This window comes from Lagopus muta, chromosome 1 (genome assembly GCF_023343835.1).
Source record: "Lagopus muta isolate bLagMut1 chromosome 1, bLagMut1 primary, whole genome shotgun sequence".
NCBI classification, from domain to species: Eukaryota; Metazoa; Chordata; class Aves; order Galliformes; family Phasianidae; genus Lagopus; species Lagopus muta.
In genome coordinates, this window is record NC_064433.1 from 82,502,140 (window position 1) to 82,520,189 (window position 18,050).

Genomic DNA, 18,050 nt, shown 5'->3' on the forward strand with positions numbered 1-18,050 from the left:
CCAAATAAAGATCAACAGAAATAAAGATATCTATTGCAGGATAAATATTTTTCTTTGTATATTTATTCAGCATAATCTTTACCTTAACTTGAGTCACAGGTGAATGGAGAGGTGTTCCTTCTCATAATTGAGAAAGTCCATTACAGAAAACAACAGGATGTCTAACAAGGTGTCCTAATTAAAATTACCCTGTAATTTGAGCAGAACATTCATTTATATGTAGCTAAGGTTGACCTAAAACCTATCCAAATCAGGAAGATGATTATACACTTTTTCCCATTGAAAATAGAACTTAGCATTCTGACACTAAACAGCACAGTTCTGTTACTGTATTCAAGAGTAAGGGCTTTCTCTTCAGGGTTTTTTTTTTTTTTTTTTAAATCTTTTATGAAAATTTAAAAATGAGTTTCTCTCCTACCTCCTCACTTTGATAGCATTCACATGTGGTTGCATTTCTGCAGTGTTTTGAAAGCAGTCCCGGTATTGCTCTGTGCGTGCTGCAAGCCAATCTGAAACCTTTGGTCGTGGTTAGTGTGCTGGTGAACTAATAAGCAACTGAGATAGCAGCTGCTTAGCAGGACTGATTGGCTCGGGCTCGACTTCACTATCTGCGACTACGCAGTTTGTGACTGGCTTGGTTTGCAAGCTGAGTAATTTTGTTATCTCGGGGAGTGTGGGCCTGCATACATAATCTGCGCTGTATACACGACTGGATAGATTTTAGTTATGTGTATAAAAATGACCTATTCATGCTCTAGCTATCATGTTTTAAAATACTGACGAGGCAAATTGTATTTAATATAATTTATCAAAGTGAATGCTTGAAAGAATTTGCTAGCTTCAGAAATATTGTTTGTATTTAGAAGGGAATTCTCAGCATCTTTAACTTGACAGAATTGTACAAGCTGCAACTTGTTGCTACCCAGGCACAAGCTGGTGGAATTCTTTGTGCTGTTCTTCTGTTTCTCCCCATTTTCTACGCAGGCTGGGAAGGGGGAGGATTTTCAAAAACATTTGGCATGGGTCTGAACGTTCTGCTGATAGATTCTACTAGAACCATTTCCCCATAATTCTAGTGAAAAGAAAATCATGCTATTGCTCCTTTTTGATAATCCCACCCGTGAGGTCTAATGCAAAACGTAAGGAGACAGCTATGGTTGTTGAGCTGATGACTATCAGGTGTCCACACTGACTCTTTTAATTTTCTGAGCTACTGTGACTTGCAGTTACAGTGAATCCCCTATGGTTGTTAACTGACTAGTGAAGCTGCTCATTAGTGACTCCTCCTGAAGAAATTGTAGATGATGGTGCTGGGTGATTATTTACTGCTATAGGATCTCTCTAGTGTAGAGATTAAATGCTCTAAATTGTCTGTTATCCTTAGAGCAAGCAAACTGAAATAAGAGATTTGGACTGCAGTGTCTTCTGTATTCATCTGAAACCCAGAGTTGCATCATGCAACTTCCTGCACAACTGGTAGGACAGAGTGACTTTGGAAATGGTGGTGGTTAGAAAGCTTAGATTCCACTCTGGCCAGAATTAATGCGTGTACTCTGGGAAAAAATAGCAAAAGGGATACTTAATATCGTAACTGCAGAGATGTAAAAGAAAAGTTCTGCTCTTTATATCCAAATGTATTTTCTGAAGTCCTTGAAGGATTTTCAGGAGCTTCTGAATGTCCTGGTAACAGTGGCTCTTAATCGTGCGCTTTATCATTTGCCTTCGGCAAGAAAGCTCCATTCTTTCCTTTTCAATGTGGGACCTTGCCTTATTGCCTCAGGGAAGCATTACTGTAATGCATGTCACTTGAGGCTAATTCAATCTGCCACTTGGAAATTGCCCCTGGTGCAGATTGTAGCAGTGCACCATTATCTCAAGCTATTTTTCATCAAAGCAGAGTGTGTCTGTTCTGCATGATCTGTATAGCCCGTCAGTTTATTTTAGGTTAGCATGTGAGGTGATGGCTTTTCTTTAAACCTGTAAAACCGTGATTGCTTTGGTTTCCAGCGATGTGATAGGAACCTTTCTTTTTACCAAAGCAGTCCGAGGCATCACAAGATGTAGGTTCATGGAAGCTTAAATTGACTGATGTTGAAGCCTCTCTGTTGATGTCCCTTCACGTGTACAGACTCCTTAGCTGTAACCCCAGAATTTTGTGACTGGAAGTTGAATTGTCTGGAAAAAAAAAAAAAAGAAAGGAAAAAAGAAAAAAATTTCATTTGGTTCAAAGTTTCCTGGACCAGAAAATTATCTGATTCTGGCTCAAGGATGAGGTCAGGCACGTGTGTCAGAGGAAAGAGGCAAGAGAAGGGAAGGATTGTTGCAGCAATTTAAATTAACTGAAATTGGTACGATACTGGAAATAGTAACCCAGTGGTGTCACAGCATAAGCTGTAAATAGGGTATGTGACAGCTAAATGAACTTTGGCTTTGAAATTTACTTTCTTCACTGTTTGCTAAAACCTGTGTTTTGGTATGCATGATGAACTCTGAAGATGGCACCTCAACCTTTCTATCCTTGGAAAAGGGAACATGTGAAGGCTTGATTAATTTCTTTTATGAGGTTTGGTTGCTGTACACCATTAGAAGCTGAACAGACAGGAGGGGGGGAAAAGGGAAGAAAACATTTTTGTAAGCAGTAGGGAATTCTCCCCTTTGAAAAACAGCTACAACTTCATTAACATTTCAACCAGCTTTAAATTAAAATTTGTGTCTGCAAGTAATCTATAATGTATTTTGAGTGCCAGTGAGGTACATCAGGGAAGCGCTAGCACAAGTTTCCTCTAGGTACAGCTTGCAGTGCAGCTCTCCTGCCAGTGTTCCTGTGCAGCGAGGCCTCTGTGAGAAGGCCGGTCACCCCAACCCTGGGCCCGCTGCCTGGCCTGCACAGCCAGTGTGGCTGGGGTGAGCAGAACTGAGCAGATGATCGCTGAATGCAAAATACCACACCTTGGGTGGTATCACAGTGAGGTGATGAAGCCAGCAGCTCCGCTATGCGGGCAGCAACAAATGGCACGTGGTTCTGCATCTCTAGGTTTCACACATTTGATGGGAAATGGGGACATGCAGCTTGCAATCCTGCTTTTTTTTTTTCTTGCAGCACTTCTGTGTCACTTGCACGTGGATTAGAACTGCAGCCGCTCTCTGCAGTTGGTTATCCAACTGCAAAGTCTTTGGAGAAAAAGATTTTGCTGATGTATCGTGCTTTTGATGGGCTTGTATTGGAGCTTCTGCCAAGTGTTTCTAAAACTTTTCGTCTTTTGCATTTGTGAGATCTTAAAGATCCTTTTCTTCTCTTCTTGTAGGGAACTGAGGGCTTGACACATCCCTTGCATCTTCCATTTACTCTGACCACAGTCCCTCCCTGTTCTCACAAGTGGAGCTAAGCCCTGCTTCTCTTCCTCTTGATTCCCAGACAGCTACGTGGTAAGTTTTCATTATCCCAATACTTGTTGCCACAAGGTAAAATTCTGGCAGACTCACTCTAAAATCCATTAGCACTGGGCATTGAAGGCAGACTACTTCAAGCCCATCAGTGATCATTCAGTCCTGTTCCAGGCTGACTGTAGGAAAGGAAGATAGTATTGAATTAGCATTGGAGCTGAACTTCAGCATAGATTGTTATAGGAATAAAATATGAAGTAAAATATGTGACAGAATTAAATCCATCAGTTCTAATAAAGGAAACAGAAGAAAGCAAAGAAATCTTGGACCCTTAAATCCCATTAACCAGGCCAGAGAGAGAATGTGTTAAAAGAGAGCTGTGCTGTATCTTTTCTCATTGTTTGATGAAATAATCTTTTCTTACCCTTTAAGTGGTGTGTTTAAAAATCCTGGTATTTCTGAAACAAAGAGAATACACAGCCACCGAGCTAGCTGGTTTTTATACCTTCCTTTTCTGAGTATTGTCCTTCAGTACAATACAGAGCCATTTCTTTGTTCTCACAAGCTAGCAGTTAAATTGTATGTAAATGTATGCAAATTAGATGCTGTCTAATAAAGAGAGTCATTAGATGGAAGAAATATTTAGTTTAGGGGGGAAAAAAGAAAGAAAAGAAAGCAGGTGTATTTTGCAATAGAAAATGTAAGATTGCAAAACCCCCTCAAACTTTGGGTGAAGGCTTTTTGTAAAACCATTAAAACATTTTCTAAGACTTGCCCTATTCTTGGTCCTTTCTTCTATGCATTTTTATGTGTGTATGTGTATATACTTCTGCGGCCTTTTCCATAGAGCTCACATGGCTGTGCTGTGTGTATATGTACGTATTTGAAATGATATGTAAATACTGTATTCATAAATAATGTTTATGGTTACTTTAAACCGTATAGCTATGAATTTACATGCATGTACTTTGTGTTAAGGTGTGTTTTTGATTTCTGAGTCTATACAGGTGGAATCCATGTGGTAAATTTTACTCTCATGGATTGATTTATTCATTATATGCCTTGGCTGTGTACATTATGCTCTCTAAATCATCTACATCAATTTTATAAACCCCTCTCTTTTTCTTTTTTTTCCTTAACTTTGTTCACTGAACCTCAATGTTGGGTATGTTTCCAGTCTTTTGCTAGAATTTCCTACCAAGTAATTCCTTTTTAAATATGGACCTGATTCAAGCCTAAAGTAGAGTGACTTTTCTGAATGTGACAAAGCTGCATCCTGGAGCACTAAAGTGCTAGGAACATGTCCTCAAAGGCTGGAGATCAGATCCCACGCCTATGGGTGGAGCACTCAGCATCCATCTATGCTCTGAAAGATTTATAATTGATGAACCTTACATTCTTGCCACTTCTAAGGAGAAAATAATTAAGACTTTAATCTCTGTACCTTAGGATCTGTAGTTCTGATCTGTCAGTTCTTCTGTCTGGAGAGAATAGCGTACATAGATGACATGGCTCAATTACTATGAAGTCATTATTGCTTTTTGTTTCTGATGGTCAGTTGTCATGATTCAGGATGGGGAGCCAATACCTGTACTTCGGGCATATTTTTTCAGTTGCGTTTTTGCAAGTCTGGAAGCCTTAAGACATGTATATGTGTATGAAATGTAAGTATATAAAAATAATGTTGTTTAAATATTTACATATAAAGCCAAGAGATTGGCTTCCTTCCCAGAATTACTGGAACTACCTTCCCCAGGAACATTTGGACTTGAAAAATCTCTACAGAAACACTTTTCTTCAAAAACTAAACAACTTGTGAAATGAGGGACTAGCTATGCACCCTTAGCTGTTCATATTGGATCTGTTGTTTGGGGTGATGAAATGAGAGAGGGGAGAGACTCCTCTGCATGAGCAATACATTTCCAGTTAATTATGACAAGATGCTCTTTTATTATTCTCTCCGTCCAGTTTCTTATTGATTTATTTTATGAGAGAATATTTATGAAAAAAAAATGTATCAATAGGGATTTTTTTCATTGTTCTAGAACAGGTCCGTGCAGTGGAGTGCATCTGGGCCGCATTTAGTCCAGAGGCAGCAGTTCCTGTCCAAGCAGCTGCAGTGCAGATGAACTGATCACTCAGAGCTTTACTCTCTGTTTACCCCTTGTCCAAACTGTATCTGTTGAGCTACCAGCAGAGAGACCACATTGTGAGTCCTCTGTCTGATGTGGAAGTGTAGACAACATCATTGTAAGGATACTGTGGAAGATTGGCAATGAATATTTCACATACGGAAGAAGGATACCTTCATTCTGTTCAAGTTATTCTTCAATATGCATGGTATTCTTGGATAGGGACTATCCAAGAATCTAGATAGGAGATGTAAGGTGAGGATGGGAGTGCAAGAAGAATCTGAGCTGTAATATGAAGGTGCTAGAGAAAGATAAAGTTAATAAAGTATGTCAAGACACAGGGCATAGTGGTGAGAGAGAGGTATGAGGTAACATCAGCAAACAGAAAATGTTAACGATTTGCTCACTTGGGACACTGCTGTTCTAGGTTATCTGGAAGCAACCTAGAGCTGAGTCACTAGTAATGCAGACGTTTAACACAGATGTTTTGACACAGTTTGCAGTTTATACATGTAACTTCAGCTACCTCTCAGAATCTGAAAACCTGTATTCTGAGACACTAACCAGGGATATTCCTATTGAAGGCAGGACAGGCTAGCTGTCGACGACAGAACTTTGTCTCCCAGAAGTAGATTCCTCAAGAAGAGCTCGAAATACCTAGGCAGACAAGAACATGTTCGTACAGGGGAAGAACAATGCAGGATTAGGTGCAGCAGTATGATTAACTCCATGTTCCTCTCCAGAATTCCTCTGTTTGATGACTATGGATACTTCCTACTTCCTAGGATACATGTCTCTACCTTGCCCATCTTGATAATAAGGGTAATACAGCTTTCTGCATTCAAAATATATTGTGGGGATATATGGTATCCTGAGACATGTTGAAAAGGTGGAGCCAGCACTTTGAGGGAGGTGATCTTTGCCCTCTGCTCTGGTGAGACCACATCTGGAGTTATGCGTCCAGTTCTGGGCTCTCCAGTTCAAAAAGGACAGGGATCTCCTAGAAACAGTCCAGTGGAGGGTAACGAAGATGATTAAGGGCCTGGAGCATCTCCCATGTGAGGAAGGGATGAGACACCTTGGACTCTTCAGACTGGAGAAGGGAAGACAGGAAGGGGATCTTGTTATCTACAATGAGGGAGTCAAGTCAATAGGAGTGGACTCTTCAGTGGCAAGCAACAACAGAATAAGGGGCAACAGGCACAAACACAGACACAGGAAGTTCCGTATAAGCACAAGGAAGAACTTTACTGTTAGAGTGGCAGAGCACTGCATAGGCTGCTCAGAGAGATGTTAGAGTCTCCTTCCATGGAGATATTCAGGACCTGTCTGGACGCCTTCGTGTGCAAGCCATAGGGAATACTGCTTTAGCAGGGGGGCTGGATTCTATAATCTCTAAAGATCCCTTTCAACCCCTGCAATTCTGTGGTCCTCCTATTACATGTCTTCAGCAGTAGCACAGAGAACTACAAGGAATCTGAAGTTGTAATGTGGAACAACCAGCATTTTCACTGACGATCTGAAAATAAATGATAATTTTTTAACTTGTATTCCTCAAGAGCTTGTGCCTCTTAAAAAAAAAAAAAAAAAAAGTTCTAAGAAATAATGTATGCCACAGTAAACTATTCCTAGAGCTAACGAACAGGCAATGGGACTAGCAGCTTTTGCTATTACCTACTGCTTATTATTGTTATTATTATTATTTCTTTTTAATTATGCAAAGTGCTAATCAGTTTGATTATGCACAGTGCTAATCAGGTTAATTATGCAAAGTGCTAATCAGTTGTTCTCTAAGCACATGAGGAGAGCAGAGGTGCTGGCAGTGAATGGTGGTTCTAGATGGGGGTAGTCACGGCAGTCATTCCTTATTAAAAGAGTAGGTGAGATGACAGGGGTTTTTACTTCCATTAAAAAATAAATAAAGAGAAGATAAAAGCAATGAGAGTGATAGTTCTGGTGGAGTAATGTCTTCTTTCACAGCAAGGCAGACTTTTATTCCAAGCTGGCTCACGCTGTTGGATAATTTCTGCTGGAGTTCGAGTGCACTGATTTGGGCAAATATATTGCAGAGGGGTCTTGTAATGGGTGCGATACAAGTACCCCCACTAGAGAAATTGAGATGCAAAACCAGAAAATCACAAATTAGAGGACTTTTTCAATCTAATGAGCACTCAACTTTTAGGAACTGGTAACTAGAACATCAATAATGTAACATGGATGGCACTTCTTCATGTATATGTAGGGTTGAATGTGTGAGTACTCATGTACTGCATGAACATTCAAATTGTACTTCGGTATAATATCTTTACCAACCATGGGAACATAGGGTGTCTTATCATTGGGAGTGTATGTTAAGCTGCCTTTTCTCTTTCTCCTTAGTGCTAAATTATAAATTAAAATTTCGTGTTCTGGTGAAATTGGATCTCTTCTCAATAAGCTGTGTTCTTCTGACAATTACTGAAGATTCAGTGTGCCCATTTTGCTGTGCTCAGTGTCTAATATCTAGCCACTATTTCTTATTTGATTGTGTTTCACTATTGGTGTGGGATACATAAGCACCACTTTTTACAGTTAGTAATGGAGATGACATTCCCAGAGCAGAGAGCTACTCGCTCATAAAAAGTCGTGGGTAAAGGATCGTAAGCGATGATTTTGAAGTCATTAAGAGAAAAGATTAGCATTCTGTAAGGGCTTCAGTGGTAGAAGGTTATTGCATCAAGTGCAAAAGAAGTTTTCCTTGAAAAAGAAATCATTGTGGATGGTTAGCTAAGGGAAATCATGGAAAAATTCGAAGTATATTTAAGGTAAGAGGTGAAGCATCAATATAGCTTAAACCAAAGCCTAAAAACTAATAATATTGCCTTCTTGGCATTGTGACTACTACATGAGACAGAAGACACTCGAAACAAGTTTACTTCCAAGTGTATGGGCACAATTGCTCATCTGTTTTCATAGGTTTATTCTGGTTTTAGAAAGCTAAACCAGTGGTCTACTCTCAAGTCCAGTACTTTGTAGTTGGAATAGAAGAGTATGTGATCTAAGTGCTCAAAAGGATGTGCACAAGAAGCTAAGGTCTCAAATCTGCAGATGCTTTTTTCTCTGATTGGAATCCTCTGAAGCTAGTGCAAAGCTTTGCATACACTAATAGTGAATCAGTTTGCTGTTACTCAAGATGCTGCTCTAAAAGAGCTCAGCATGTTAGCCTCAGATCTGGATTTGATGTGTAGTAGCCCAAATTGCAAGCAGTTTCCATAGAATCACTATTCTGCTTTCATTTGTTGTCAGTGGCCCTGTTTCTGTTTACTTTTTCAGTACGCTCTACTCCTCCCTCATCAGCTCTTTGATGAGACACAATGGGAGAGTGTGTACAGTCAACCGTAGTTGGGGAAAAAACTCTGGCTTCTTCATGTGATCCCTTGGCATCATACAGCCTTCTGTGAGGCAGATCCTTGCTTTGATTGCTGTACCCAAAGAAATGCACAGTTGCACACAGATTTTTGTTTGTTTGTATTTTTTTAATTATTATTTTTGCCTTTTGGAGGCTGGGCTCCAAAATTGCACCAGGAAGAAGAGCGTTTGTTTGAAAAGTATTGTGCTGCTTCAGGCATATTCTTTGTTATCAGCCAGATATTTTCAAATGGGAGTTTTATCCTTTGGAAATAAAATCTCACAGATTTTGTGCTAGTATTACTTATTTCCCCATCTCCCCTATCTTCTACCAGTTCAGAAGTTGTTGTATAGTTAGAGGATACTCGCAAAGCCATTAGCATAAACCACACATTGTAGTATTTGTATGGTACAACTGTAAACCTACCCGAAGCATAATCATAAGCTGTGTTGCATTCCTCTATTTCAGATGCCTGGGCTTCTGATGGATTGTGGAGCTAGTCAGAAAAAATCACATTCTGCTCCAATTTTTTATACTTTTTTTGTAACCCTGCTAAGTTGCATTATCTTACTCTGCTTCTCTTCTCCTTGATAGTGAAACATGGATAATGATACGGACCTAACATGGGATGTGGGAGGAGTGCTAGAAGGCAAATGTATTATTTGCAAAGTGCTTTGATATCTCTGGATTAAAGGAGTTATAGAAGTGTGATGTATTATGGAGAGTTATCTGTGTTATTATGGAGCATCAGCAAATCTTGTGATCTTGAGTAAATTTGTGCAAGATAACACAAAAATATTTTGTGTGTCTCCCTAAAAAGTGAAGCAAGTGGATGGAGGAAGCTCAGTTGCCTTGGCATTAGGATAATAGGTTAGCAACAAATGACAAAATCCAAGTAAAGAAACTGTGCCTGTGATTTAAAAAACAGGTCTCAAGTGAATTGAGGATTCACCTGTCTGTATGTGTTGCTGCAAAACTCCTTTTGCATCTTCTTGAGGGCCTGACCTTCAGAGGTGCACACTAGCTGCTCTGTGGCTCACTAGAAGACGTCTGTTCATTGGCATTCACAGGACTGGGAGCTGAGGGGATTAATGACAAAAAGATCTAAAACGTTCACTCTGACCTTTTTAAAGTTACTGACCTGCGTTCAGGTTACAAATATACAGTGCTTCTCTCTCAAACTATAAAGATTCTAAGTCAGTAACTCCATCAGGCTGGCACTTCCTTGTGCCCAGCTGCCTTGACTGGAATGTAGGAGCAAGAAAACTCACTGTGCACACGATTGTCTTCTGGTGACACAAATACGTGGAAGAAACCCCACTGACATAAACTAACACACTGACACTGTTTGAAAAGTTGTTTTGAATGTCTTCTCCTATTGAGCTTATGCAATGGAGATAAAAAAAAAAAAACAAACCACAAAAAAAACCACCATGTGTGGTGCAGCCAGGCTGAGTATTTTTGCTCCTACAAATGTTTATACATTCTCTGGTGGTTGTTTGTATTGCTGTTTGTTGACTGTAAATTCCAGACCTAGATGTTTATAATGTGTACATTTGTAGGAGAGGTGCATGTTGGGGAATATGGTGAAGGTAATACTTTTTATGAACACAACCAAATGAATAGTGGATGGGTTTTTTTCTTACTTCCAATGTGGTGAATTAACCTTTGTGCTCACAGTGAAAGAGAAGGCTGCTGCAGCAGGAGTTGTAGTGAAGTGGGATATTTTCTGCCCAAATAAAGGCAGGGAGTTGCACAAGAAAGACCACCTCAGATCTGTCAGGTAGGAATCTAGTTAGGTTATCTTCGCTTCCAATTAATAATCAAGTCTGTCTTGCTCTCAGTTTCATTGGTGATGATGATGAGGATGATGTGTTTTGTTACTGATGACAAAATTACTAATTGCAGAGACCTCTGTAACCCCTCTGCTTTGGCTCAGTTTCTCTCCCTGGCCTTTCAGCAAACTTTCCTCTCTTTCACAACTGCTGTTGTCAGCATCTCAGTATCTTGAGTAGTGGGGAGTGTGTAGAAAATCTGGGGAGCTAATGAATGCATTTCTGTCCTCTAAACTGAATGGGCATAGCTTCCGAAACATAACATTACGTTAAAGAAGACTTCAGCTTAATCAGTCTGCATTTTTTGGATGAGATGTGATTTTTTTCCTTCAACTGTGTTTCTGTTGTATTTGTACGAGTCAAAATGATAAGTTTCTGATGCTCCAAACTGTTTAAAGCCTACGTGATGCTTTCCTTTTTGCTCCATCTCATGCATGTTCTCTCCCTTTGTTAGAGGCAGTTGCTGTTATAGCAGCCTCTCTCATTTGCTTAGAAGTTTGACTGAGTTTTAACCATTTGTAGTTAATGTTATTAGCTTTAAACGTAACTTTCAGTGAGGACTTCCAGTATGAGCTCACTGTTCAGAGGTCTGATACCAGTCATTTTGCCCTTTCTAAAATAGTATAATAGCACCTTCTAAGACTTCTTAGACCTTCATGGTTTGTTCAAAATGAAGCTTTGAAAAGAATCAATGACCTTTGTGTCGTTTTTTTTTTTCCCCCTTTCTTGTCAGTTGTGCATCTTGCAACCCTGATAATAGCTGTTTTGTGAAAATAAGGAGGTTTCTACTACCATTATCAGTTTCTTAATGAACTTGACAGAAGGAGGTCTGTCAGGGGAGTCTTAAGGCTGTCAACCTGTTGATGGTCACAGAGCACTGATATGTCAGAGTATAGTACATTCTCTTTTTCAGTTATGTACTTAAAAATCCAGGGAATTAAATACACTAGCTAAGCAAGGTGAAAGAGTATTTCACTTATCTGAAGTCAAATCCGTGAATGCTAGATTTGAAGCTGACTGAGCAGCCTTCATTTGACTTCCCTCTGCTTTTGCGCTCATTAATTATATGATCGCATTCTGTTTTCTGTGGGAACCAGTCTTCTCTTACTACACCTAATGGACGTGGCTGAGAAAGAATATAGGTTCCTTAGTGGGAGGCTGTTTTCTGTAAGATCAATTGCCTTGCTGCAAACATTGAAAAATGCTTAATAAAATGAGGCAGGAGAAAGCTGAGAAAGAACAGATTCTGAAGTTATGGTGCTTTTGCGTATGCTTGAAGAAAAAGTGCTTGAATTGAGTTGCTTATAAAATCAGACACCTATAGGCGGGCTACAAATAAACCTAGTGTTTCTGTGTTCTCTTATGAGTTTACTGGGGCTCCTTTTAACTCTTCTACTTCAATCCTTTTAAAACATTCTGTTTGTTTCCCTAAGATGTGGGGGGGGGAAGAGGTAGTAGCAGCCTGCAATGTGATTGTGTACCTGCAAAATGAGAGAGAAGGTAAATGACACTCCCTTGCCAAAATAGCAGTTCCCAAGATTTTGGCTTTCATTTGGTAGAAAATACACTATGTTCCACGTTACTAAGAAAAGTGGGCACAACTCTCTCTTCCTGATACTTCAACAGTTGTGTTGGCGGTGCTGCTCTGTGCAGAACTGGGCCAGGTTAGTTCTCTAAGCGCTGGGAATTCAGCTGTTTTCTTGTGCATTCTTCTTTTCATATTTTATTACCATAAGGAGAACACAAAGAGTGCTTGTTTCTTTCCTTCTCTCTTTTTTTTTTTTTTTCTCTCTAGTTGACACAATCAGTGTTATTTGAAGAGAAAAAAAATTGCACTCAGAATGGGAAATAGGGTGGGAAAATGTAATAGGATCTGCAAATCTTTTCTGTGTTGTCTGAGTAAATGGGAGCTGATGAGAGATGCAGCACAATGAGGGCTAGGGAATGCTAACTGAACTGGTATATAAAGATTGTTTCATTTTGCTTCATTTCGTTTTACTGTATTGAATTTGAAAAGGAAAATTGCGACGGACATGAAAGTTTGCAGTGGAAACACCTTGGGTTGCTGTACCCTTGACATGAACCTGGGCAAACATGAAAATGAATGTTAAATAAAGTGGTGCATGAATTTTGTAGGTGTGCTTCTGAAGCTACTTTTTGAAGAATGCCTTTCCAGAAGCAGCAACTCTGCCTTTGGGTTATTTTACTGTTTCCATTCTTAATCTTTTATTGTCCACTTAAGTTACCAATTAAGGAAAGGTTTGAGGTTTTTGGTATCCTCCTGTTCTGTTTTCCTTTCTTTTAATGAGCCAAAACCGTGCTGATTCCCAGACATGTATTTTGCAGGATTATATGAAGGCATCATTTTATTTTTTTTCATGCAGGCTTTCAGGAAGACGAGAATGGGATTCTTTACCCTTTTTTACCCATATGTAAGGTTCATCTTGAATTTCTAAATGAATTTAATGCAGGCTAGGGCAGAACTTTGAGAAATTCAGCCCTGGGTGTGATACTACTACAGCGATGCACTCATCACTAGACAAATTTTACTTTTTGTGTTAAAAGCTGTAGTGTTTTTATCTAACTGGAGTGGGTGCACATTGCTTGCTGACGGGAAGAGCTGTAGTTAAAATCGTATGCAAGTCAGTTCAGTCTGAAAAGTTGTCTTTTGCATACTATTATGCTGCTTTAGGGATGGATGATTTTGAAAAAACCTGTGAGGGTAGCATTTTTGGTTTTTTTTTTTTCCTAAGTCAAAATCTGTCGTGGAGGTCTGAAATAAGGTAGCATGAACAGCAAATATTTCTGCATACAATTTCCAACAGCACAGATTATAAGATTTGAGTCTTATTTAGGAGCCACAACTCTGTGAAATATCTTTGATGGTAAAACATTTAAAGATAAAGCCCTTTTTTTTTTTTTCCTCACAAATCTGTTTTTAAATAAGTGAATCAGTGTTCAGAATTAGGATTCAGCACTCTAACTTCAGAGTCCACCTGATGCGATCCCAAGGCAGACCCATGTCATGAAAAGATTTAAGCTGTTGCCTTAAAAAAAATTAACTTAAAAAAGAATTAAAAAAAAATTAAGTCATTTTATGAGATAGTCATGCTTGGCAAGTGTTTACCTGGTGATCAGTTTGTTTTTGATGCTGATTTCCTTACCAGTGTCCCCAAGGCTGTAGTAGCATTGGTGAGAAAGGAAAGAGAACTAAAGGGGATTGATTTTTGCTTTTCTTCCAGAAAAAAAAAAAAGAATGATTTAATGGTATTGTGTAGTAAAGTTTCTGCCACTCTGATGGCAAGGGAGAGATTGTGTTATTTTTATTTATCCTCGTAGCCATCACTAGACAATGCCACTCCCTTGTTAACTGAGGTCAGGCAAAGGGCAGAGGTATCTATAGGGAAATGACTCTTTCTGGGTGAGACTCATTCCAAAGAGCATCTCTTGAACTCGGTATCTAAAATATGCGTGTCATCAAGTGCCATGGATTCATCTGGCCTATTTTTGCTTCCTTTTTCCCTGGTTGCAGTTTTGAAAGTGGAAGGATTTCCCACTCTATAGACATGAACAGTTAAATCTTGGATACCAGAAGAAGAGTGAGGGAAAAAAGTTCTCCTCTTCTCTGTGAGTGAGTATCCCATGGAAGAGGAGGCAGTGTTCCCACTGTGATTAGTAGGTGTAATGGCTAGACAGCTGTAGGGACAGGTCTGAGAATTTAAAAGCTTGCTGAAATCCAAAGAGGTTTGGTGTTTCTTAGGGGGTGGGATGAAGAAGAATGCAGTGTAGCAACCAATCTTTTCTACCAATTATTTTAGTCTAAATCTTTATCCTGTGCAGTCTGAATAGCTATCCTATTTCATATCCAACAGTAATTCAAGGAATATTCTTTTTAGCAGAATAAACAAATTTTTTCTGCTTGACATGGAAATGCTTGTACTAGTAAATTTCACAGGCAGCTTATTCTCCCCTCCCCCCAGTATTGTTTTGTCTGATTATACAACCTTGAAAGTTTAAAATTGACTGGTTTACTGTAAGAAGCATTAAGTAAATGCAATCTCTCTGTTTTTAATAACACTAGCTCAAATTTCATGTGAGATCACACTAGTCCTCCAGTGTAATTAAGTTTATAGTTTTCTTATGCACTTCAAATGCCTGTGATGTGCAGTTAATAGTATTTTTCAGACAAGTATTAGGACACCTCGGCAGCGATGCCAATGTGGGCTGGTGTCTATCAGCAGTGCAGACACCACAAAGTAATGGAAATTGCAAGACACTCTGCTATAATTTGTCTAAAAATATGCATGACAGCAAAGCTTTTTTTTTTTTTTTTTTTTTTACCTGAGTTGAGAAAGTGGTAAGGCTCTGAAATAGAGTGAAGCTTCATAAATGAGTTGGACATGAAACAAGATTTTCAAGTTTGGCTTGAAGTCCAGCATTTATTGAGTCTGAAGTATCTGAAGTATGGCTGAATATCAGAGATCTTCTGCATCTTGGATTTTGTATCATGACTGTACCAGAAATATGATTTCTGCTTCATAAATTTTAACTTCAAGGTGATAGAAGGCTGTATAGGGAATTTCGGAATAAAAGTTTCTATGAACTTTTCCTCAACAAGTATATATATGTGTATGTGTGTGTGTGTATATATATATTTAAACATATAAAGGAATCAATATATTCAGCACAAAGGCATTCTTTTCTATTTCTAAAGAAACAAAATTATAGTAAAGATACCTATGTACTCCAGTGAAATGGGCTGAAGTTATTGAAACAAACAAAAAAAATGTTGTTTTCCTTCCCACCCCATTAAAGCAGTTTGATTTTTATTTTCAAATACTTTGATAAAGGCCAACAGTTGAAATTTTAAGGAGCTTTTTTGTTGTTGATGTTACTCCAAACTGGCACACTTGTCGAATGCTGTGCGTTACAGTCATACTCTGGACACAGAATTGGATTTGAGCCTGCAGCGTGTGCCACGGTGCTGTACCTTAGAAGAACACCCAATTTGTTCTGGTATCTTGGAAGTTCTGGGTCTAAGTCTGCAGCACCAGGGATGTGGGAGTTGTGAGACCCCCATGCGCTTGGTTGTGCGTAGAAATGTTGGAACTGAGCTCCTGGTCATCTTCTGAAATGATTGCCTCTGTTATATCAGGGCTTTGAGGAGTCTCTGTATTCATGCTAAAGTTCACACTGATAAACACACTCTCCTCCTCCAGCAAGCTGGAGTAGAGCTTGTTTCGGCAAAGTTTTTAAAGGCATAGCTAAGACCAATAGCTAGTGTGTGGGGCAGCTTCTCAGTGGCTGCCTTTTAAGTTCATGAGCTAACTCCTATGCAATGCTTAGGCAAGCTGTGTGTTGTGGGGACTGCAGATCTGTGTAATCTCTGGCAAGGAGCCATAAACTAGCCGTTCCCTTCCTTTCCTGAAACAGCACATGCAAATGCTATCCAACTGTTTATTTTGTTCATGCAAATTTTTGCCCATGCAAATTTAAGCTGCAGGTTTTATTCGTTACACGTAAAGAGGCTGGAATGTTCTTTGAAATGGGGAATAATAACAGCGAGAGTTAAGCAGCACCGTCTCTTTCTGTTTTCTCCTTAATCAAAGTAACGTGGCACAGACTTCAGGCTGCTACTTCAGTGAGGACTGCAGGATTTGGCCCAACAGGTATTAACCCATATCAATCTTCCGGGGAGCTTTCTTTGCCTGGTGTCTGTGGTGTCTGCCTTTTAGGAGGACTGCTGGGGGCAGGGAACAAAGCGAATAGGACAGGCTATTGGAGAACCTGCTGTGGCATCAACTGCCCATCGCTGGCTGGGAACTGTGAGCTGACATTTGAGAGAACATGCTTTATATGAGAAAGTGATGAGTGAATAGAAATTAAAACAAAAGGATTGAAAACAGAGCTGTAATCAATCTATCCCAGTATCTCAATAAACCAGGGACATTTTTTTCACAGCAAATTTGGGGCAGATATCAGGGCAAGTGCCACAGTGCCAGGGTCTTCCCCCTCTTTCCCTCCCCTTACATTGTTTCTACATTTGGAAGGTGGATGGTGCTGACTCATAAATTAAATTGGAGTAGTACATACAGTGTATATATATTTCTGTCACTTTGTCTCAAATTAAACAGGAACCTTCTCCCCTGACAAGATGATAGAAAAGTTAATTGCTCGCCCTGGCTTTAAATTGGAATTTGAATTTGCAAAATGCTAAAGGTTTATGAGATCTAAATCATGAGGAGCTTAAATTACATTCCTGTGATAAAATATTAATAAATCAATTAAAACATAAGCCGAGTATAATATTACTTTTTTTGTAGGAACCTCGAACACAATAATTCATTAGAGTGTGCAGTAACAATTATTGTATCTTTTTTAATTTTCTTTTTTATTAGGTTTTTTTTTTTTTTTTAATGGGGGAAACAGCAACATCAGATGGGAAAGCACCACACAATGGTGGAATATTATCCTGATACCGCATCTAGCCATCTCCTAGTAACAATGCACATGCTTACAGAAGCATCTAAGCACCCCTCACTACATACATTATAGTGTGGCTCCCACGTAAAAAGATGCATCCCCTAAAAGTCAGAGGCTATTTCCCCCTTTTGCAGTGTGGAAAAGAAGGGTGGCTGTATAGAAAAAAGGGAAGGGATCATACTGCTCCTGCTTTTTTTCCTTTTTTTCTAGACTCTTTCCTTACCATTTTATTATTCTCTTCCCATTTTCCTTTCCCTTCCTGGGTCTGAGATCGGTAAGATTTCAGTGTAAAAAAAACTGAAAAAATGCACAGGTTTTTCTGTAAAGCTGGCCTGAGTTTCATGCAGGGGAAGCCCTAGGCTGCAATGGATTTTGTTACTAGCTTTTCAGTTACATTACGAACAGCTCTCACAGCTCTAATCTTTACATAACCCATTTCTGCGTACTATATAAAGAGCACTTCAGGCACAGTATGAAACTTAGTTATTATTTGAGGAAGGCGGTGTTATGCTAGCTCAGCATGCATTTCTTATATGCAAACATTAATACACAAGGAATGCAATTATTATATATACCTGCACACCTCTAGTGCCTGTCAAGGTGCGGATTCCTTAGTCAAGTGCTTTTTACCTTCTGAGAAATGACTGGACTGCACGGTTTATCCAGCTCTGCTTGGTAAAGGGTCTAATTGCTATCATTACATTATTTGTGTTGCATTCTTGAAATGTTATTTAGTACAAATTACATGGTAGTGCCAAATTGGCAGCTCAGCGGACTGATGCCTGCTGCATACGTTCATAGCGGAGGTGCTGTGGACCCTGCCTACCC

At 39.3% G+C, this 18,050-nt stretch overlaps 1 protein-coding gene across 27 annotated transcripts in view; it reads left to right on the forward strand.

Moving 5' to 3' along the window:
* The window catches only part of ZBTB20 (zinc finger and BTB domain containing 20), a 468,885-nt gene that overhangs the window by 89,857 nt on the left and 360,978 nt on the right, over window positions 1–18,050 (forward strand). For 23 of the 27 annotated variants that reach the window (XR_007379433.1, XR_007379437.1, XR_007379436.1 and 20 more), the window contains one exon: window positions 3,306–3,426. The exons of 3 other annotated variants lie outside the window; for them this stretch is intronic. The gene's annotated coding sequence lies outside the window, so the exon portion shown is untranslated. Of the gene's footprint in view, window positions 1–3,305; window positions 3,427–16,348; window positions 17,491–18,050 lie in introns of those variants that run through there. One more of the 27 variants, XR_007379441.1, reaches the window with a different exon arrangement.